Raw genomic sequence first — 24,406 nt, 5'->3', positions numbered from 1 at the left:
TTCTCTAATTGCAGTGAGCAGGGACTACTCTCTAGTTGCAGTTCATGGGCTTCTCATTGCAATGTCTTGCTGTGGATCATTGGCTCCAGGGCTCACGAATTTCCATAGTTGTGGCATGTGGGCTTAGTTGCCCTATGGCTTGTGGGGTCTTCCTGGACTGGGGATGGAACCCATGTATCCTACATCACAAGGCAGATTATTAACCCCTGGACCAACAGGAAAGCCCTGTATTTATTCTATGGAACCCACAATTTAGCAAGTATTTGTTGAGCATGTTCTGTGTGCCAGACTGTAGGTGAGGCATTTGTATTTTCATGCAATAGTTGAAGACCTATGAATAGTTAGATAACTACTCTGAGTCTCTCGTTCTTAAAAAAAAAAAAAAAAGGAATAATAGTTAATTAAGCCTGATATGCCAAAATGCCATAGCCTGGGTGGTTTATAAATAACAGAAATTTATTTCTCTTAGTTCTGGAGCCGGAAAGTCCAAGGTCAAGATGCAGACACATTCATTGCCTGCTGCTGCTGCTGCTGCTAAGTTGCTTCAGTTGTGTCCAACTCTGTGTGACCCCATAGACGGCAGCCCACCAGGCTCCCCAGTCCCTGGAATTTGTTGCCTAGTGAGAGGCAAAGTTCTGATTCAGGACTATTGCCTTTTCCTTGCTTCACATGACAGAAAAGATGAGGAATCTCTATGATGTCTCTCTTTTTAATTGGAGTATAGTTATTTTACACTGCTATGTCAGATTCTGCTGTACCTCAATGTGAATCAGTTATAAATATACATATATCCTCTCTTTTTTGAATTTCTTTCCCATTTACATCACCACAGAGAATTAAATAGAGTTCCCTGTGTTATACAGTAGGTTCTTATTAGTTATATTTATTGAACACATAGTAGCGTATATATGTCAATCCCAATTCATCACCCCATCCCCACTTTGCCACTCGGTATGCATATGTTTGTTCTCTACATTTGTGCCTCAATTTCTGCTTTATAAATAAGATCATCTTTCCATTCTTTTAGATTCCATATATATATATGTGTTACTATGTGATATTTTGTTTTTCTCTTTCTGACTTACTTCACTCTGTATGATAGTCTCTAGGTTCACCTACATCTCTGCAAATGACACAATTGTGTTCCTTTTTATGGCTGAGTAATATTTCATTGTATATATGAACCACATCATCTTTATTCTTTCCTCCATTGATGGACATTTAGATTGCTTCAGGGTCACAAAGAATCAGACACCACTGAGCAACTCACACAACACAACACAATGTAGTAAATAGTGCTGCAATGAACATTGGGGTGCATGTACCTTTTTGAATTATGGTTTTCTCTGAGTGTATGCCCAGAATTGAGACTGTGGGATCATATGGTAGTTTGATTTTTTGTTTTTTGAGAAACTTCCATACTGTTCTCCATAGTGTCTTATTGATTTACATTCCCACCAACAGTGTAAGAGGGTTCCTTTTCTCCACACCCTCTCTAGTGTGTTTGTAGATTTTATGATGATGGTCAATCTAACCTGTGTGAGCTGGTACTTCACTGTAGTTTTGATTTGCATTTCTCTAATAATTAGTGATGTGGAGCCTCTTTTCATGTGTTTTTGGCCAGCTGTATGTCTTCTTTGAGAAATGTCTATTTAGGTCTTCCACCCATTTTTTGATTGAGGTTTTCTTTTTTAATATTGAGCTGCATGAGCTCTTTGAATATTTTGGAGATTAATCCCTTGTCAGTTGCTTCATTTGAAACTATCTTCTCCCATTCTGAGGGTTGTCTTTTTGTCTTGTTTATGGTTTCCTTTGTTGCACAAGAGTTTTTAAGTTTAATTAGGCCCAAATTGTTTATTTTTGTTTTTATTTTCATTACTCTAGGAGGTGGTCAAAAAACATCTTGCTGCAGTTTATGTCAGAGAGTGTTCTGCCTATCTTTTCCTCTAAGAATTATATAGTGTCTGGACTTAGATTTAGGTCTTTAATCCAATTTGAGTGTTTTTGTGTCTGTGTTGTGTGTTGTTCCTTTGTTGCTCAGTCGTGTCCAACTCTTTGCAACCCCATGGACTGTAGCCTGCCAGGCTCCTCTGTCCATGGGGATTTTCCAGGCAAGAATACTGGAGTGGGTTGCCATGCCTTCTTTCAGGGGAATTTTCCTGACCCAGGAATTGAAATGGGGTCTCCAGTATTGCAGGCAGATTCTTTACCAGCTGAGCTACCAGGAAAGACCATATTTTTGTGTCTGGTGTTAGGGAATTTTTCTCATTTCATTCTTTTATATGCAACTGTCCAGTTTTCCCAGCACCTCTTACTGAAGAGACTGTCTTTTCTCCACTGTATATTCTTGCCTTCTTTGTCGTAGATTAGGTGACCATATCTGGGGTCTCTTTTATAAGGGCTCTAATCCCATTCATGGGGACTCCACCCTCATGATCTAATCACCTCCCAAAAGCCCTACTGCTAAATAATATCCCATAGGGATTAGGGTTGCAACATATGAATTTGGTGAGGGGATACAAACATTCAATCTATAGCAGATAATGTTATCAACTTCTTCAAATTTTGCAAAGAATAAGTGAAATTGTGGCTGTGTTGATATAACATGGTGGCCACTGAATAAATAGTGGCCATTACTCTTGTACCTTAAAAATTATAACTTTAAATCATTTTATTGTAATATCTCCATTGTTTTTGCTTCCAGTAACTTTATAATTTTACTCAATTTTCTGTAGGTGTTGATGGGAAAAAAAATGCACAACCAAAAAGTTGAGAATTATGTTTTATTCATCAGACTTACTGAGGACTTAAGCCCCAGATATAGCCTCTCAGATATCTCTAAGGAACTGTCAAAGAGATAAGGGGGGAGAAAAGATATATCGGTGGCTTCCCTGGTAGCTTAGTGGTAAAGTAGTGAAAGTGTTAGTCACTCAGTCGTGTCCAACTCTTTGTGATCCCATGGATTGTAGTCCGTCAGACTCCTCTGTCCATGGAACTCTCCAGGCAAGAATATTTGAGTGGGTTGCCATTTCCTTCTCCAGGAGATCTTCCCAACACAGGAATCAAACCTGGATCTCCTGAACTGTAGACAGATTCTTTACCATCTGAGTCAACAGGGAAGCCCAGTGGTAAAGAACCCACTTGCCAATTAAGGAGACACAGGCCCAATCCCTGGGTCAGGAAGTTCCCCTGGAGTGGGAAATGGCAACCCACTCCAGTGTTCTTGCCTGGAAAATTCCATGGACAGAGGAGCTGTTGGGCTATAAGTCCATGGGGTCACAGAGTCAGACACGACTGAGTGACTACTGAGCAAGCACAAGGATATATAGGATTTTTGCTGAAAAAAAAAAGGAAAAGAAAAAGACATAACAAGTAGTAGAACATGAAAAGATTACTGCTAATTATTTGAAAAACTCAGATCTCAAGTTAATGAATTTAGTGCTAGTCTATTAATGGGAAGATGCAAGAGTCTGGGCTTATTGAAATTATTCTTTTCATATGCACCATAACTATCTAGGGCCAGTATTCTATTTTTCTCCAAGTCCTTCAGTGTGCACATTCCTCAGGGTTAGGGAGGGAACTGTAGTGGCTGATGGCTTTCTGGCCACAATGTCTTTTTTTATTTTTTAACTGAAATGACAGGTGACATCTTTTGTCTACATAGGCATGCTTCTTGAAAGTAATTTGGCTCTAAATCTTTTGTAAATTCGAAAAAAGGAGAGAAGATTAATATGAATGTTTTCTCAGTTACCTGATGTAAACCAAAAAAAAAAAAAAATATGTGGAAGGCTGTACATAAGAAAAGAGTTTGTTTGGCATCTGAAAATTGCAATTTGGGAGACAAAGATTCAGGTAGAACTGAATGACTGATGCAGAAGAAAAAGAGTCAGGAAGTTCTAAAGACAAAATCGTGAGGCTGTGCTGTGACACAAAAAAAGGGAATATTGTTCCTAAGGGATAGGCTGTCACCAGTTATTTAGAGCAAGGGTCCAATAAGTAGATAGGCTGTCATGAGGAATTTTAGAGTAAGGGTCAGGGGAAGGGTCTGATAAGCATCTTGAATTTCTGGAACATGGGCAGATGTTATAGGTACCTACATTAAGACAGTAGATGGTCAAAAATTCGGATTCTATCTAGGCTGAGATACATATAAGTCATACTAGCTCAGTGGCCTCCCAGCTCCATTACAGGTTGCTCTCTTAGCAATACCAACTCCATTTTTATTTTCCTTTCACACTGAGATGAAACTTTCATCATTTTTTTCTATCTTCTTACCTTAATTCCACCCTTCAAGTTTATGAGTTAGTTATATTGGATAATCAAGTTATCAATTTATTTTATCAATTTATTTTATCAATTTATTCTTGATTTATAATCAAGAATCAAATTATTCAATAATAATTTATTGAAATTCCATGGGATACTTATTCTTTTAACTTTGACATTTTGTATATAATGTATGTTTCTTTTATATAAAAATAGGAATAAGACCTTAGAGACTTATGTTTCTCTTAAGAAGAGTTAAGTCAGAAAAAAAAAAGTATCATTTACACATATATATGGAATCTAGAAAAATGGTACAGATGAACCTATTTGCAAGGCAGGAATAGAGACACAGATGTAGTGAATGGACTTGTGGACATAGCTGGGGAAGGAGAGGGTGGGACGAATTGAGAGAGTAGCATTGACATATACACGCTACCATGTGTAAAATAGATAGCTAGTGGGAAGTTGCTCTATAACATAGGGAGCCCAGCCTGGTGCTCTGTGATATCCTAGAAGAGTGGGATAGCGGGTAGAGGTGGGAGGGAGGCTTAAAAAGGAGGGTGTATATACATACATACATACATACATACATATATGTGTATATACATCAGTTCAGTTCAGTTGCTCAGTTGTGTCCAACTCTTTGTGATGCCATGGACTACAGCATGCCAGGCTTCCCTGTCCATCACCACTCCCAGAGTTTACTCAAACTCATGTCCATTGAGCTAGTGATGCCATCCAACCATCTCATCCTCTGTCCTCCCCTTCTCCTCCTGTCCTCAATCTTTCCCAGCATCAGGGGCTTTTCAAATGAGTCCGCTCTTTGCATGAGATGGCCAAAGTATTGGAGTTTCAGCTTCAACATCAGTCCTTCCAATGAATATTCAGGACTCATTTCCCCTGGGATGGACTGGTTGGATCTCCTTGCAGTCCAAGGAACTCTCAAGAGTCTTCTCCAATACCACAGTTCAAAAGCATCAATTCTTCGGCACTCAGCTTTCTTCACAGTCCAACTCTCACATCCATACATGACCACTGGAAAAACCATAGCCTTGACTAGATGGACCTTTTTTGGCAAGATAATAATGTCTTTGCTTTTTAATATGCTGTCTAGGTTGGACATAACTTTTCATCCAAGGAGTGAGCATCTTTTAATTTCATGGCTGCAGTCAACCATCTGCAGTGATTTTGGAGCCCCCCAAAATAGTCTGCCACTGTTTCCACTGTTTCCCCATCTATTTGCCAGGAAGTGATGGGACCAGATGCCATGATCTTAGTTTTCTGAATATTGAGCTTTAAGGCAACGTTTTCACTCTCCTCTTTCACTTTATATTTGACTGACGAGCATTGTTTTACAGAGGAAACCAATGCAATATTGTAAAGTAATCATCCTCCAGTTAAAAATAAAAAGAGGAATTGAGAATGGGCTCAAGAAATAATATTTTCTATTATTATTATTTTAAATGGGAAAGAGCTTGATCTCAATAAATTTACTTTTCTCATGTTAATATCAAAATTTAGGTAAACTTAAGTATGTGTGTATATTTTAATAACAAGAAACATAGATACATTTTATTGACTATAATGAGTAATATGTTTGTATTTCTGGGTAGACTACAGAAGCAGCTATATTGGCTTTAGTAATTTTGAGTAATTAAGGAGTTGATTTCTAATGTCAGTTAAAAATTTCTAATGAATAGGACATGCAATTTTAAAATTTTTCTGTCTATCCAAAGGACTTATATATTGTCTATGAAGGATTGAAGTTATACTCCAAATTCAAGCAATGAAATTTAATTTTTTAAGAGACTTTTTAAAAAATTTATTTAAAATACATAAAAAAGAGTTCACTGAGTGAAATTGGGAGCTGAGTATTCCAGAGCTCAGCTGATTTACATCATCACATCATTTCATTCTGGCCATTGACTTCCATTCATAACCTGCAAGCAGTTTGTAAACAACTGTTTTGGATTACTAAAATGACAATAGCAACTTGGAAAGGAACCTGCACATTTTTGAACTTCCTCTGAAATATGTTTGCATTGCTGAGATACAGAGCCCATTCATTTATAGGTGACTGGACTGTCAGTGGATACCTGTCTCAACTGGAAGCAATCCATTTACAGGTCAGCAAACAATAAATAAATTGTTTTTCATTTCATACATGAAGGGGTATTTAACACATGAAGTTCATGTTGATAATGAGCACTATACCAGTAATGTCATTAGTATTAGTGCTGGTAAAATTACTGGACCATGTCCAAACAGAGGGTGCTAAGAGGATTTAAAGAAGGGTGAAATAAAACTCTGCCCTTAAATGAGAAAAAAGAAGAAACCAGTTGTGTGTAAAACAACATTGTTTTTTAAATTTGATCATAATGGTTCTGTATTTGTCTCTGGATTTGCCTGAAAAACTAGTATTCACCCTGGACCAAAACAAGAGCAAGAGCAGCTAAGAAGTGTTTTTTATTATTATTATTATACTATTTAACATTGGAAAATCTCCTAGAGGTACTCAAACTAGCTGTCTACATTACTTAGCAATGTATAGATTGATGGCTTTCCTTTCATTCAACTGGCTATAAAACCTGACTTGAATATGTGACCCATGGGGTATTAAAGGTCCTGCTGAAAAACTTTTGCCTGCTCACTGAAAACAAAATTCCTTGCACATAACTTGCTGTTTCACGATTCAGAGACAAACTGCATCTTGTGTGACCAAAACCTTAGTAAGTCTCTCCTAGAAAGAAGGCCCTTGACCACTGATGTTTGCCTGTCCTTTCTTTGTCCTGCTCTGTCATATCATTTATCTTTATTAAAGTCTCACATGAATATTTTCCATAAAGTCTGCAAATCTTTTCAATTATCTGAACTTATGTATGCTTTGGATGCCTCCTTGGATCACAATAGATCCCTGGTTCTCAGGGCAGCTTCATTGCCTGTCCTTGTCTTCCATTTCCAAATAACAAATTCACACATAACATAATGTGAGGAGATTGCCATTGTTGAAGCCAAAAGCTTTACTGAAGCAAAAATCATAAAAAAAAAAAAGGTACTATTGAACAGAGCCATAACATGCGTTTCCCAGTAGAGTTACAAAGATTGGACAGTTGCAAATTTTGTTATTTACCCTCTGGATGATTTTAAGATCTACAGACAGTACCTGTAGGGGAAATGGAGCTGTGATCAGGCGTTGGAATCCAACTCAGTGTGAGTTCTGCTCAGGTAAAAAGATATTAAATCAGAGCTGAGGGGTAGACTGCCGAGTTTTTGACTATAAAGCTAGAGGCAGAAATAGCATTCATGCTTACCACAGTGCAGAATCTTTTCTTTCTTTTAAATGAAACCTTGGCTTTGCTAATACTAAGCCCGATATTGAAAATATCAGATCTTGTTATGTGTAAACTATCCCATTAAATGAAAGAATACTATTGTTTGTATATGATCTTCCTGGATGATAATGAAAGTTTTAAGAAAAACCTTGAGGAAGCAAGAGCTCTTTCCACAGCTGTTAAGAGACCCCCTTGCTCTGACAGTGACACCAGCAGAAGCAGATACAAGAATTATTATGCGCTTATGTGTCTGCCTTCTGTGATCATGTCTTTTATGAAAATATTTTGCATTTTTGACTAATTCAGGTAGATTCGTGGAATGTTTGTGAGTGATTAGAAACTGACTTAAAATTCACAAAATTGCTGCAATGGGACAAAGGCTTCAGAAAGTATTTGAAAACCCTGTCTCATTAGATACCCTACCTCTTATCTTTCTAGCCCTTCTCTATGCCTTTCCTTATTTCCTACACTGATGTTATTTAAACAGTGGAGGAAGAAAAGGAAACCAAAAGGAACAAGAAAATTGTTTTAATAAAGTACATATTTGTGTGCCTGTGTGTTTTGTTGTTGTTTTGAAATACCTTTATTCATCGATTATTTCCAGGCCTGAAAAGGTTTCTAAATCTCCATGAGGAGACATATTTTGTTTTCTTTTCAAGCTAAATGTCCATAGATTGAGTTTTGATGTCTAAGGGGTAGTTTTGGCAGCCATCAAGTGCCATTTTGGGTTGGACCACATGAACCTCTGAGTGCTCTCCCCTGCCAATACTGAGATTCCCACAGGTATCTTGTCAGTCAGCCCCCTTGCCTCTCTCTGTCAGGGCACCAGGCTCCCTCTCCAGAGTTTGTGAGAACAAAACAAACATCATCTATGGAACTTGTCCTTTTGTGAATGTCGTCCAAATGTAGTCGAATGCTCTGTGACTTTCCTGTCAAAGATTAGCTGATTTTATAAGCCAGTTAAGTCTATAGATCTTAAAATCATAATACACTCTTGGGAAAAAGAAAAGAAAGTATCATGAGAGTTTTGTGCATCCTCCCAGGTAAAATATATTTTCATATTTGCAACTTTACATGATGTTTCCAGGGTTTAAGTTCAATCCACTTTATGATTATTACGATGAACTATTCAGGGCAGTAAGAAAGAAAATGATGTAGGAATAAAGGAGATTACCTTTAGGTAATTTCTTTACAATTGCCTAGATCACTACTGTTCTACAAACTTTAACACTAGGAGAGATCTAGCTGATCTGTTTCCAAAATATTAGAATTTAAAAATAAAAGATTGTATGGGTAATTTACCCAATGAATGAAGGTGATAAGAGCTGAAAAAAAAATGTGTTTAATAATAGGTATCTATTGTTTCTGTTGAAAATCAGCTCTCATTCTTATGGTTTTTACTTCTTTTCTCCATGAATACTTTTAAGATACTATCTTTGTCTTTGGATTTCAGCAATTTGACTCTGAAATGCCTAGGTTTAGTTTCTTTTTGAAATCATTATATTTAGATTCTATCGTGGTACTTGAGTCAGTAAGTTGACATTTTTAATCAAATTTGAAAAATAATTGACAATTTTGTTTTCAAAATTTCTTGGTTAATTATTTTTTTCCTCATTTCCTGAACACTAAATTTACATATGTTAGACCATATGATACTTTTCATTTTTAAAAATCTTTGTTGTCTGTAGGTTTCAGTGTGAATATTTTCCATTGTCATGCCTTAAAGTGGACTAATCTTCGTGTGCAGTACAATATGCTCTTTAGATTATCACATGAGTTTTTATATCATGATTGTATTTTTCAGTCTAGTTTTACCATTTCCATTTGTTTTTCTGAGTTTTGCTTTACTTCCTAATCCTTCATGTATATTCATTCGTCATGTCTATATTTTCCTACATGTTCTTAAACATTTTTAAAGTTATTATATAGTTAATTTATGCTAACTGCAAAGAGTTTCTGTTTTTTCTTTTATCTCAATTATGGTTCACGTTCATGCTTATTTAAATGTGTAGTTATTTTTATTGTGTATATTGAACATTGTGGTGACAAACTCCACAATCTGTTCTTTTTAGGAAACACGTTGAGTTTTTTTAGTAGTAGGCAGTGAAATTATTGTAGGACAGCCACAAAGCTAGAGGCTTTGTCTCTGGCTTTAGGGGGTTAATATTTAAATATATCCTTAAATTCTTTGATACTTCTTGCATTTTTAAATGTGATTCATGACTTCTCCCTTTTTGACTTGTTTGTATTGAAAAGATATCAGACTTGATTCTGGTTCACTTCTGAGGCCAGATCAGTAGCAATGATGGAGCTTCTCACTTGTTGGGATATTCTCATTTGCTTCCTCTTTGGAAAATTAGGCTTGGTAGGTCATAAAGAGGTCAGTTTTCATCTCTTTCATTAGAATACTTGAAATCTGCAGCCCTCAATTTAGTAATCCAACAGCCCTGAGGCACTCTATGCTCTTAGGAAGCCCGGGTCACATCGAAAGGTCACAGTAAATGCTCCAGCCAAAGCCCCAGATTAGGTCCAGTAATGCTAGCATCAATCTCTAGACATGAGTAATTGCATGAATTCAACTACTTCCAACTCCTAGATTCCAAATCACTTTCTTGTAAATACAGGTCACATCCTATTTTTTTCTGTCAGGTCACATCTCTTCTTTTAGAATTTTTTTCACAGAATCTATTGCTCAAAGTTACTGCTACTGAGAATATCTTTATAGAATGAAGTTTAGTAAGTCTGATTATTTTGTACTTAAGGCTAGTGTTAGGTTCAGAAAGTAAATGAGGTTTTCAAAGTGCTAACACATCCATGAGTCACTGACTCAATGAATGTTAATATTGATTAACTGTAGATTGGTTTATATGTAGTCAGTCTCTGCGTAATGTGACTACATGCTCTCTCATTTGCTTTTCCATTCTAGTTACCATTTGTCCTGTTACTGGATTTCTTCTTGGAGTAAAGCCAGAATTAGGAGAAAAATATAGTATCATAAGATAATTTAAATAATTTAAAATTTAAAGAACACATATTTTGTAAAGAATTGCCTTTGCAATAAGAGAAATAACCTGATGGTCATAGGGGCTCATTGCCTCTTTTATGGAGCAGTCAACATGAGCTGGTTTTGCTAGACTAACCAGGTCACAGAAAACAGAAGAGGGAGAGAGGTTTTCTTCAATAACATAACTAAAATTTCTATGAAATACACCTGGTTATGTAACGAAGCTTCTGCAGTGTTGCTTCCCGGGCTTAGGAACTCCCTTTAGTTATTTAGAAAGCCTGGTGCTCATATACTTAGATAATAAATACATAGTAGTGTGGGGATGAGTTTCCCTCTGCTGGAGTAAGAGTACTCCAGGCTTGTATGTTCAGACTTGGAGCCAAAGGAATAACTACAGAGGCTCAAGGAAAGCTGTGCTTTTAGAAACAACTTTGCTTATACATTGTTTTAATAAATTTATCATATGTCAGTAATGCATCTTGCGCCATGCACATTGCATAGCATTGTACTTGAATGATGATCATATTTTATAAAAATCTGTTTTAACAAACAGTTTTCAGACATACTCTGAGAGTTTTTGTCTTCTTAAAAAAAAATAAACAACTGTATGAAATTGCCTTATAACTGAAATAATTTGCATTTCAGTTTATCTTTCCTGAAAGATGTAACTGGAAAATGCCTACAGACTGATGCTAGACTTTATATCACTGGCTCACAAACCAATTGTTGTAAGTACCACCTTGACTATTAAAGCAAATTCATTTCCACTTATTTAGTTGTATTATTTTTGCATCTGGGACATCTATATTCAGTTCGGGAAGGAAAGTCACTCAAGTGAATTAAATTTGAAATGAAAACAATACACAATGTCATTTTCTGAAATATTTACCATGTCTTCTGACATTTGATGAATAATATATGCTAACAAAACATTTATCTATTTGGGAATCCCTGAAAGACTTGGCTGTGGAATACAAATCCTGGCTCTGATTCTTGATCTGCCACTTTTTATCTATATGATTTTTGGCAATTCACATAGTAACTTTCAGAGCTTGCAGTGTTTTGTTTTGTTTTTTCATTCTGTTAAATGTGTGTAGGTAAGACCTACCCCATGGGTAGTTCTAAGAGGTATATGACATTATATGTGATTTACTAGTAGCATGATGGGGCTTCCCAGGTGGTGCTAGTGTTAAAGAACCCATCTGCCAACGCAGGTTGGATGTTAGAGACTTAAGTTCGATCCCTGGGTTTAGAAGATCCCCTGGAGGAGGGCATGGCAACCCACTCCAGTATTCTTACCTGGAGAATCCAAGGACAGAGGAGCCTGGTGGGCTATAGTCCACAGGGTTGCAAAGAGTCAGATATAACTGGCATGCTGTAAATGCTCAAAGTTAATTTTTAAATTATTATGGATAACTGCTAGAACAAAATTATGATTATGTTTGTGGTCTCAAAAACTGTCTATACAGAAGATATAAGCAGTTGTATTTGATGTAGAAAGAATAGTTGGCTAGTTACCAATGAGTCTTCAGCTTTCGTACCCCAGTTTACTGTATAACTCTGCATAACTTAAAAGATCAGTTAAGACTGGCACTCACTCACTTTGCTGATAGGCTAATAAGACAAAAAAAAAAAAAAGAAGTAAAAGAACTTCAAATGATGCAATTAAACATAATCTTTTTGTCATCCTTCTAACCAAGGCTGTCAGGAAAGAAAGCCTTAAAAACAATAGAAGTCACTTTGAAATAAATACTAATAATACTTGTGAAATCGCATGTGAAGGAAACATCCCCAAGATGTAAGAATATCAAAGCTTAAATGTCCTTTCACTTTTTGAAACTTTTCCAGATTGTAATTTTTGGGGTAATATTTAGCCAGTGATTTATTAAAAAATAAATAGCGACTCCCCTGGTGGTCGAGTGGTTGGGAATCCAGCTGCTAATGCAGAGGATATGGGTTCAATCCCCGGTCTGGAAAGATCCCACATGCTGTGGGGCACCGAAGCCTGCACACCACAATTACTGAGCCCGTGATCCAGAGCCTGTGGCAAGCCACAACTACTAAAAGGAAAATTTAATGTGGTCTTTGTACCACAGTAAAAACCAAGCAAGCACAGAGAAGAAAAAGTCTTCTATAAAAGAAAGTCAAGGTGAACGAGAACATTGAGAAGGTTTCTGAATTATGTCAAAGCCTTGTTTCTTCCTTTTTTTCATGTCAAATCAGTGTTGACTGTAGATGATTATTACATATGCACATTGTCTTACCTGTCATACTTCTGGGCATCATTTTCTGAAATGATCATAGCCTGGGAAGAGGTAGGAGCTCTAACGAACACCCTATAAATGTCAGCCTAAATTCACATCCACCAAGATGACTGTTGTTACTTGGATTACCCTCCTTTTTACTTCAGTTGAAAGAAGAGTGTAAACAACAAAAATAATAAAAGATGCCTTATTGTTACAGGGCCACAATCTCTTATTTCAAATTGTTGGACAAAATGTGATTGAAGATCTAATAGTTTCAGATTTTAGAAAAAATATTATGTATAACACATTGTTGTTCTTCAGTCACTAAGTTGTGTCTGACTCTTTGCATCCTCTTGGACTGCAGAACACCAGGCTTCTCTGTCTTTCACTATCTCCTAAAGTTTGCTAAACTTCATGTCCATTGAGTCAGTGATGCTATCTAACCATTTTATAAACGTAATGTATAATATATTGCATATATTGCATAAGTATAATATATAGCAAGTTTAATGCTGAAGCTAAGCCTGAACTCCATAACTAAATATTTCCATAGAATGTGTAGGGATATTTACAAAATAAATAAAGGTATATATACATATTCTTCTCAGACACCACCTACCTAAATGTATATATATATAAATGGATATATATATCTGATTTTGATGTTAAACATACCCTTCCAAACTATTAGTTTTCAAAAATTTCTGAATTTCACATGTTGAAGCAGATATTTTAGTTTCACAATATAATTGTATTAGCATTATAATTATCATTGAATCTTCAAATAATTTAGTGAGTTAGTTATTATTCCCCTTTTACAGATGTGGGGATAAACCTCTGAGAGTTTATAAAACTTGCTTGTGGTCTATTGCTAATAAATTGTGTGGGAGAAAAAGTAAAAATGAGCTGGAAATCATAACAATAAAAGTCAAATCTAAACACCAGCATGAAATTAGCCATTGGCTAAACGCATCATTCTGTTACAGGGACATTTCTGAAAGCATTTATTGCCTTGATTGGATACTTTCAGAACCACTAAGTTTCCACACTTGTTGGTTTCCAACACCTTCCTTTTTTGTAAAGGTTGTATTCACTTTTCTAAAATTCACTGCTTATAAATGTTATCCTTGAACAACTGCAAGATCCTTCTACCTTAAAGAAACAATGATCTTCACAGTATGTGCACTGCTCAAACCAGAGTAGATCAACAAATATCATTAAAGTACATCAACATCTCCATTTTCTGTCTTCATATTATACTCTTTCCTACTTGAACCAATAAACAAAACCTCAAAAATTAACTCCCTCAAATATCAACCTCTTCAAAATGTGATGATCATCCAGGGTTCAGTATTTTAGTAAATGGTACTGCTGTTCTTCCTATTCCTCAGTCTGAAAACTCAGACGTCAATCTTTAAAAGGTCATCTTCTAGTGATTTTTAAGACAGTAAGAAATTTGAAGTTTACGCTGATTTAAATGGTCTTTGGAGAGTTTTGAAAAAGAAGGTGTTATTACTTCTCTTTTAAACAAAATAACTTAATGATTTAAAAAAAAAGATTAGTGACTAAAAATCATATATATAAAACATATGGTGGTGATTTAGTTGCTAAATCATGTCCAACTCTTTGCGGCCCCATGAACTGAAGCCTGCCAGGCTTCTCTGTCCAAGAAATTTTCCAAGCAAGAATACTGGAGTGGATTGCCATATCCTTCTCCTGGGGATCTTCCCAACCCAGGGATCAAACCCTGGTCTCCTGCATTGCAGGAGGATTCTTGACTGACTGATCTACCAGGGAAGCCCATGTTCTAGTGCTTGACTGTGTCTCTGATCAATAGCGTATGGTGATATTCTGAGACTTAGAAGTTTAGGTCCTGTGAAGGCTACAAGATTCTGCTGAATCTCTTTCGATGGTCCTTCTTTGAACCAAACTTCCATATTGTGAGAAAAAGCTATTAAATAGGTTATTGGAGGACACCACTGTGGCCAGCCTTAATTGAAAGCCATGTGGCTGAGCTATCACAGAAGTCTAGCCCAGCCAATCGTTCAGATGACTTTAGCTCCAGTAAAATGTCTCACAAGTGATTACACTTGTGACCCAAGCAAGATCTACCAAGTTAAATTCAGTTAACCCAGAGAATGTGGGGAGATGATAATAAAGTTCGGTTTTTTAATTTAGTGTTTTGTTAAACAACAATAGACAATAAGAAAAATATCCTTCACAGAGATTGAAATTGCTGGGTATTTTTCTTTCTTCGTATTTATCTAGTGTGTGATTGAATAGTTACTTGTATATTTCTCCTTACCTGTGTACAGACTTTTATAAATTCCATTAGTCACATTGCCAGGAGGGGTTCAGTCTTCTACTGTGCAAACATATACTTCTTTTGAAATATCTAGGCTTGCTCTCAACCTTAGTTTTTTTGAGCCATGGACCACCTACCTAGAGAAGTTCCATGAGTCAAAGTTAGAGATGATAGGACACTGCATGGCTTGAATCTGAAGATCCTCAAAGGCTCTTGCTAAATATATGGGCTTTTTCAATGTGAAAACCCACTTGTTACAAGTGTTATATAACTTTATGTTAAGGTTAAGAGATATGGTCCTAGAGACTGGACCTGAGATGGGTTTCATGTCAGTAAAATTAGAAAAAGCTAAACTATACAAGCATTTTTCAGAGACTTGAGACTAGAAGCCATATTGGGACATCAGCAGGAATGGAGGATCAAGAGCTTTCAAAATGATACTGCTGCATAAAAACAATGAGAACACTGGGGGGAAAAAATGTTCAAAATCAGCTTTTAAAATACTCAGGAAATAACCAAAAGCTTGTAACAATCAGAGACATCCTTGTTCAAGAAAAAAATCCTGAATCTTGGTAAAAACATTATATTTCCATTCTCTCATCCCACCTCTGAAATAACCTTAAAAACCAACAAACAGCTCCTCAATCAGGGTGAAAAATAGCAGCCTAGCAGCTACTGGAAATAACAAAACAAGTCTGGAGTTCCCTAAAAAGCATCATTTTCAGAGAATTGTCATTATTTGGCCTGTCTGGCATTTACCTGAAAATCTTCCTCATGGTGGGCTGCTGTCCTTGGGGTCACACAGAGTCGAACACGACTGAAGCGACTTAGCATGCATGCATGAGTTGGAGAAGGAAATGGCAACCCACTCCAGTACTATTGCCTGGAGAATCCCAGGGACGGAGGAGCCTGGTGGGCTGCCATCTATGGGGTCGCACAGAGTTGGACACGACTGAAGCGACTTAGCAGCAGCAGCAGCAGAAGGCATTTACCGGAAAATCTTCCTCATAAAGCTTGTCTGTATTTGACCTAATTGAGAGATTAGTTACTGCATGCATCTTTGCTCTGAGTGTAGTTGTCTTAAAAAAAAAAAAAAAAAAAAGAGAGAGAGAGAGAAGCAACAATCTCTTAATATTGCAACTGGCTGTAGCAAAGAGAACTATTGGGTCCAACAAAAAACTGCCATAAGATATAAAAGGAAAACTCTGGGATTCAGATGTCCATTGAGAGTTTTGAAAAGCTCTAGTACATTCCAGCAAATCTAGAAGCCACACACATGGATAGGATTGTGCCTACATCCAAAACTGTTTATATTCCCAAGAAAGAAGACATTCTAACCTTTCACTTCTGGTTGACCTTGAGGCTCTATACAAGCAGAAACTGGCAAATGAAACAGAGTTGTAAACTACCTGTCTGAACATTGTACATGTACCAAAACATATACATAGTCCCACAGCAAAGAATATGGGATTTATTGATGTCAGTTATTTAGGGCAAAAGCCTAGGAATTAGACTTTGTCAAGATTCAAATTGTCTGCTGTTAAGAGCCTGGAAAAGAAGTCACAGGCTAGGAGAAAATATTTGCAGATCACACATATGAGAAAGAATTTGCATCTGGAATATATAAGGAAAATTCAAAACTCAATAAGAAAAAAAAATGGACAAAAATGTTGAATGCTTTACCAAAGAAGATATATGGATGGCAAGTAAGTGACTGATGAATAAACACACAGCTACATATTCATGTAGTGGCATGTTGCTGCTACTAAGTCGCTTCAGTTGTGTCAGACTCTGTGCGACCCCATAGACGGCAGCCCACCAGGCTCCCCCGTCCCTGGGGTTCTCCAGGCAAGAACACTGGAGTGGGTTGCCATTTCCTTCTCCAATGTAGTGGCATACATCTAAGCAAAAAATGAAATGAACTATCATTGTTACATGCTACAACATGAGTAAAGCTCAAACATGTTGTGCTGTGATGTAGAGTCAGAGTTTATGTATTGTAGAATTACATTTATAGGATGTTCTTGCAAAGGTAAAAAAAATAAAATAAAATACTGTAGTAACGGAAAACAGGTTAAGCCGTTGCTGCCAAGGATTGGACATAGAGGGAAAATGACTATAAAGATTCATGAAGGAGTTTTGAAGGGTGCGGCAACCATTCTTTTTTGTTGTTGTTGTTGTTGTTGTTATGCATTTGTCAAAACTCTCTGACCTATAAAATAAAAGGGTGTATTTTTACTGTATTTAAATTATACCATAATAAAAAATGGAGGAAGAAAATCCACTGTCATCTGCATTTGAATAATTTCTATACAACATCTTTGGTATAGTGGAAGGCAGATGGAATATTATTGAATTCAGTGTTTGTTCCATAATATTGAAAGATGATTTTAGTATAGTATATAAATTCAAAAAATTCTAATAAACTTTTTAGTGAACAGTGGGTGCATCCCACAGACATAGATAACTTTTAATAGGTGGTTTCATGCATTCTGTGATGAAACATTTGTTTTTCTGAAAGGCAGTACTTTCCAAAGCCAGTCAAATTACATAGAATATTACACATTTGAGTTATTATCAGCAGTGAATGAGAATACCTATGTTTTCCACAGCAGAGACAATTGTTGTTTATTAGATAATTTTGAAGTTTATCTCTTCTGCTACTTTTGGCACGCTTTATAATGATTTTTTAAGTATTTCTATATTTTCCTAACTGCTCAGAGCTTAGTGTTTAATGATATTTCAACCCACATAGATCATTTTTCAAGTTCAAGAGCCATAGACATGGATATGCATAATTTTTACACTTGAACTATTTAGTTCAATCTAAAAACTGTTTGCACTCTTCTTATACTGGTATCATTGAAATGGAAGCCCTTTCATCTCTTGACTTTAGCACTAAGGAAAGTCCTGTCCTTCAACTAGAAAGCTATACACTGACTAATTCTTGTCATTTACCTGGAAATAAGACAGTATTGTTTTATGGTGCCTTTTCTTCTGTTTCATTTATCTATTCCTATTCTCCCCCAACTTATTTAATTTGTGGCTTAACAATAGCACTAGATTCCTGGATGAGTGCGTGGCAACCTACTCCAGTATTCTCGCCTGGAGAATTCCATGGACAGAGGAGCCTGGCAGGCTACAGTCCATGGGGTTGCAACGAGCCGGACCCAACTGAAGCAGCTTGGCATGCACACAATAGCACTAGATTAAGAGATCACTTGGGGTCTTCCCAGGTGGCGCTAATGGTAAAAAAAACATGTCTGCCAATGCAGGAGATGCAAGAAATGCAGGTTTGATCCCTGGTTGAGAAATCCCCTGGAGAAGGGCATGGCAACCCACTCCAGTATTCTTACCTGGAGAATCCCATGGACTAAGGAACCTAGCGGCTACATCCATAAGGTCACGAAGAGTCGGACACAACTGAAGCAACTTAGCACATGCACCAGAGATCACCTGATTGTGTTTGTGTGTGCTACCACTTGACAGTGTGGTCCTGGTCTGTTAGTTTCTTTTGTCTACCCATGGCATCATGTAAACAAACAAAAAATCACCTTATTTATAGGATTTTACTTAATTCTCACAAAACTTCATTGAAAATGTACTTTTATTGTCCACAATTTAACGAAATGGAAAATGAAACAGATATTGAGGACTGTCCAAATTCAGGCAGGTTGCAAATGATTACAGAGGTAAGCTTACATTTTGCTTAATTTAAAAGAAATGTAAACACAAAATTATATTACTTTCTCTTTGATCAGTGAAAATTAGAAATGTCAAGTGGATCTCATACTAAGCATTCTTATCATACAGGCACATACACAAGCAAATACGCACAGCAGAGAGAAGGAACTTTGGGGTGGTATGGAGGCTTCCCTGGTGGGTCAGATGGTAAGGAACCCTGTAATGCAGGAGACTCAGATTTGATCCCTGGGTCGGGAAGATCCCCTGAAGAAGGGAATGGCAACCCACTCTAGTATTCTTACCTGGGAAATCCCAAAGACAGAGGAACGTGGCAGGCTGCAGTCCATGAGGTTGCAAAAGAGTGGAACATGACTTGGACTAAACAACAACATATTAACACTGTACACTGGCTGATTTACACTCTCTGTGTCCCCTGTGTTTAAAGTATGGCATTTATTAAAGAGTTGTTCCATTTTTGGAGCTTCAATTTTTCTAAGCTAGTTTAACTATTTTTTTTTTTAATCAGATATTCTTGAACTTAATAAAAATAGAGTAAAACCATAGGGTTTTCAACTTGGTTGAAAATTCCCATAATGAACTCATATGAGTCAGTGCTATGTAAACATGAAGTGCAACTTGGATTGTCAAATTAAAGCAATATTTTTATATTTCAAATTCCGCTTTGCAAAACTATTTACAAGTCATCTGAAATTATTATATCATGAGGTAAAGTAATTATTTTAATTTCTCCCAGAAGTAACTGTGCAATTGATCCTCCATATCCATTGGTTGAACATCTGGAGATTCAACCAATCACAGATTACAAATATTTGGAATAAAATTCCAGAAATTTCCAAAAAAGCAAAACTTGAATTTTGCACTTACATTTTGCGTTTAAATGGATCTTGCATTACTAACATATACACAAAAAAGTTTTTCAGACAGATAACTGAACTCATTTTTCTCAAAAAATTTAGAATTTGTATTACAGAGAATACATGCATTTTAAGTTATTCAGTTCAGTTCAGTTCATTTCAGTCGCTCAGTCATGTCCAACTCTTTGCGACCCCATGAATCGCAGCAAGCCAGGCCTCTCTGTCCATCACAAACTCCCGGAGTTTACTCAAACTCATGCCCATCGAGTCGGTGATGCCATCCAGCCATCTCATCCTCTGTTGTCCCCTTCTCCTCCTGCCCCCAATCCCTCCCAGCATCAGGGGCTTTTCCGATGAGTCAACTCTTTGCATGAGGTGGCCAAAGTATTGGAGTTTCAGTGTCAGCATCAGTCCTTCCAAGGAACACCCAGGACTGATCTCCTTCAGGATGGACCGGTTGGATATCCTTGCAGTCCAAGGGACTCTCAAGAGTCTTCTCCAACACCATAGTTCAAAAGCATCAATTTTTTGGCGTTCAGCTTTCTTCACAGTCCAACTCTCACATCCATACATGACCACTGGAAAAACCATAGCCTTGACCAGACAGAACTTTGTTGGCAAAGTAATGTCTCTGCTTTTTAATATGCTGTCTAGGTTGGTCATAACTTCCCTTTCAAGGAGTAAGCGTCTTTTAATTTCATGGCTGCAGTCACCTTCTGCAGTGATTTTGGAGCCCAAAAAAATAAAGTCTGACACTGTTTACACTGTCTCCCCATCTATTTCCCATGAGGTGATGGGACCAGATGCCATGATCTTAGTTTTCTGAATGCTAAGCTTTAAGCCAACTTTTCACTCTCCATTATTACTGTTTGTTAAATTAGTTGACATTTTGTATAAAGAGAAAGCATTTTTTCAATTATTGAGGGAAGGACTTAGTATTTCAAATGTTTTTTTTTTTAATATATCTTTGTTAGTTCTTTAATAACTAGGGAAATAAATATTTAAGGCATGGATTAGCCATTAGAAAACTGGCCATTGGAACACTGGCATAGTATTCAGATATGTCCTTATAATATTTTATAAAATGTGTAACATAGATTTAATGCAATTTAACTAAATTCTCATTAACTTTTTACTGAGAGTTTAATGCTAAGCACTAATACAATAGAAAAACTCATGATAAATATGCTAATTAAAATGTCATTTTCAAGAGTAGGTAATTTTTTATTCCACTTGATTTTTCTATGCCTGATTTATTTTTTAGTCCTCAACAGTGAAGAAACCAAAGGCATAATGGTCAATATCATCGTGCTCATAATCTATTTTTTACCTACATTCTCAAGCTTAATTACTTTTGTCTCAGAATCACATTACCAAAGCGTGTAGGTTATGAGAGGAAGCTCTTGGTCCTTGCATCTTGACTCTGAATCTTCCTGCCACATAAAGTTTTTCAATAAAGTGAGCTTGTGGTAAGTTCTTGTATAGGAAAAAAATGAAAATGTCCTCCAATACTCTGAATTCTAACAAGCCAATTCACTGACAATTATGTTGTGGCTCTAATATTTAATTAACAAAAAAATTGGTTGTTTACATTTTAAAAATGGCATACATCTATATTCGTTATACAAAGCACATGGTATATTTTCAGGTATGTTTATGTTATAATTCTTCTGTTACTATTTAACTCATACAAGTCTGGTTGCATGTTGCCACTGTTGATTGCATTCCCATTCTCCTATCCAATCAGCCCCACAAGGAAGTTATGAATTTTAAGTTGCTCGAACACAGGTGGGAAATCAATTTAAAAGAAGAGATGGTATTCTGTTCCAGAAAATCCTGTTAAGCAAATGAATCTGCAGCTAAGATCTTTGATTTTCACATCTAAAGCCAACTGTGTGTTTTAAGCCAGCCTTTTAAAATAAGCATACTCTCTCTGCAGAACTAACTAATAACCCATTAATGTTAACTACATTTGCCAGGTTAATTTTCATTTAGAACAAAATTGCAGAAAAAGTTCAAATGTGATAAATATTCTGTCATTTGAAGAGTCACTTGTAAAACAAAGAGATAACTATAAGAATTTTTCCATGTTAATAACTTTTTCCAAGGCTTGGAGTCAACCTTGAGAATCTGACACTTACTCGAGAAAACTGCTTGCACAGGGTTTGGTTCCAGCCTGCTCAATTTATCTTTTCTTTAAAAGGAGTGACTTTATTTACCTGATCTCTACTCCATAAATACTATTACTGAAGTTTAATCAATGTTTTAATATTTAAATTGTAAAATTTGCTAAATTTTTACACACATGTAAAACTTTTGTAATAATGAATAGAGCTATCACACCCAAATTTTGCTCCTTTATAATCTCTGCCTTTCACACTACCATGCTTCACTCCATCACCGAATACCTATAGATTTCTTTGTGTTCTTAAAAACTATGTACTCTTTGGTCTTTTTATTCACTTAGCATAATCATTTTGAGAATCATAGATATTATGCTGTGTATCAATATTTTATTCTTTGTATTGCTAAGTAGTATTCCATTGTATAAATATAACAGTTAATTCATCTATTCACCTGATAGTGAATATTCAAATTGTTTTTTGGTTTTGGCTATTACAGATGCAATTGTTATGAATACCGGTGTAAAGACTTTTATGAACACATGCTTTCAGATATCCAGGTAAACACTTAGAAGTGAAATGTCTGAAACATATGGTAAGTGTATGTTAATTTTTTTCAGACAAATGCAAAACTTTTCACCCAAAGTGTTTGTATCATTTTACATTCCCACGAGAACTTGATGACAGTCCCAGTTGCTCCACATCCTAATTAATACCACGTGTAGTAAAACTTAGCCTTTTTAAAATGTGTCGGTAGTATGCATTTGTGGTTTTAATATACATTTCTCTTAAGACTAATGGCATCAAGCATCTTGTCATGTGCTTATTTGTCATCATTATCTCTTCATTGCTAAAGTGTGCTGCTTTTGTGAATATTTTTAAATTTCTATATCTGGTTGTTTATTGCTAGTATATACAAATAAAATTAGTTTCATAAATTAATATAATATCCCACAACCTTGCTAAACTCATATTAGTTCAAGTAGCTTTTTTTTTTTTATTCTCTCCAAAACATCATATTAAGGGAACATACTTTGACTGTGATTTATTACTGATGATATTGTCTTTGTAAGATTTTTTTTTTCTGTAAAGTTATCTTTCTATCCCTATTTCCACTATGTGCACTTTGGTAGTGGTAAAGAGCCTGTCTGCCGATGCAGGAGACATAAGAGACGTGGTTCAATCCCTGGATGGGAAGATACCCTGGAGGAGGGTATGGCAACCCACTCCAGTATTCTTGCCTGGAGAATCCCATGACCCGAGAAGCCTGGCAGGCTACAGTCCATAGCATTGCAAAGAGTCAGATATGACTGAAGTGACTTAGCACACGTGCCCGCACTCTTTGAAAAGAAGTCATAGGCACAGCTTACACTTAAGAAATGGGGATTATGAGCAAGATGGCAGAAGTTTTCCATCTTTGTCTCCCCATGCATGCATGCTAGGTCACTTCAGTCATGTTCAGCTCTTCGCGACACTATGGACCATAGCCTGCCAGGTGCCTCTGTCCATGGGATTCTCCAGGCAAGAATACTACAGTGGGTTGGTTGCCATGCCTTCCTCCAGGGGATTTTCCCTACCCAGGGATCCAACCATATCTCTTATGTATCCTGCATTGGCAGGTGGGTTCTTGACCACTAGTGCCACCTGGGAAGTCCCTCATCTCCACATAGTAACTTCAGTTTTGACAAACACACACAGACAAGAACACCTTTGTGGGAGTACAGAAGTACAGCAGAGAGGTTCCAGCAAACCACTAGAGAAAAAAAATATATATATATTATATATATATAATATATACATGACATTCAAGAAGGTGAGAAGAACCATTTCACTCAAACTACACATGGAGAGTAATGACAGAGGCAATGCTTGAACAAAGAGCTTCTGGCCTGTGCACCAGGGCTTCCTCTTGGACATTTCCAAGTGTCATTATATCTAAAAAATTACAACTGAAAAAAAAAAAATTACAACTGAATTTTCAGTCATTTTCAATTTCTTGAACTGCTTATTTCAACAGAAAGTTTTCAATAATCAGAAAATTATATATAGTTGACCTGATGATTACATATAGTTGTACTTACGTTACATGATTAACTTTAATGAAGACTTGTGGTAGAAGAAGGTGTTCTTATTTAGACTGGGCTACTCCTTACTGGTAGTAATTATAACAACAACAACAACAACAACTAGCATTATGCTATTTTTATCTGCCCATGCTTCAATTCTGCTGGCAAGATCACCTCTATTTTGCTTTGAGAATCCATCCTTTTGCCCTCACATGCCTTGGCTTGTGAAAATACATAATTGAAACCCATTACTAGAAACATTAACTAATACAGTTTGTTCTTAGAACAACCCTATGGTTGTTCTAAGTATGGTAAATAGTACTATCATTTTCTTTCTATTTTGCTAAAGGAAGTTTATAGAGAGTTGAAACACTTTACCCCGGTATCTTGCACCTAGTAACTGGTGAAGCAGATATGAAACATGGGTAGTCAGAATAAAAATTGTCCCAGACAAGTTAAACAGCCAAGGGAGACTTGTTCAAAACCATTCCAATATGAGCAAGAG

The sequence above is a fragment of the Cervus elaphus genome, chromosome 15, assembly GCF_910594005.1.
Source record: "Cervus elaphus chromosome 15, mCerEla1.1, whole genome shotgun sequence".
In the NCBI taxonomy this organism is placed as follows: domain Eukaryota; kingdom Metazoa; phylum Chordata; class Mammalia; order Artiodactyla; family Cervidae; genus Cervus; species Cervus elaphus.
Note: the sequence above shows the minus strand (reverse complement) of the source record.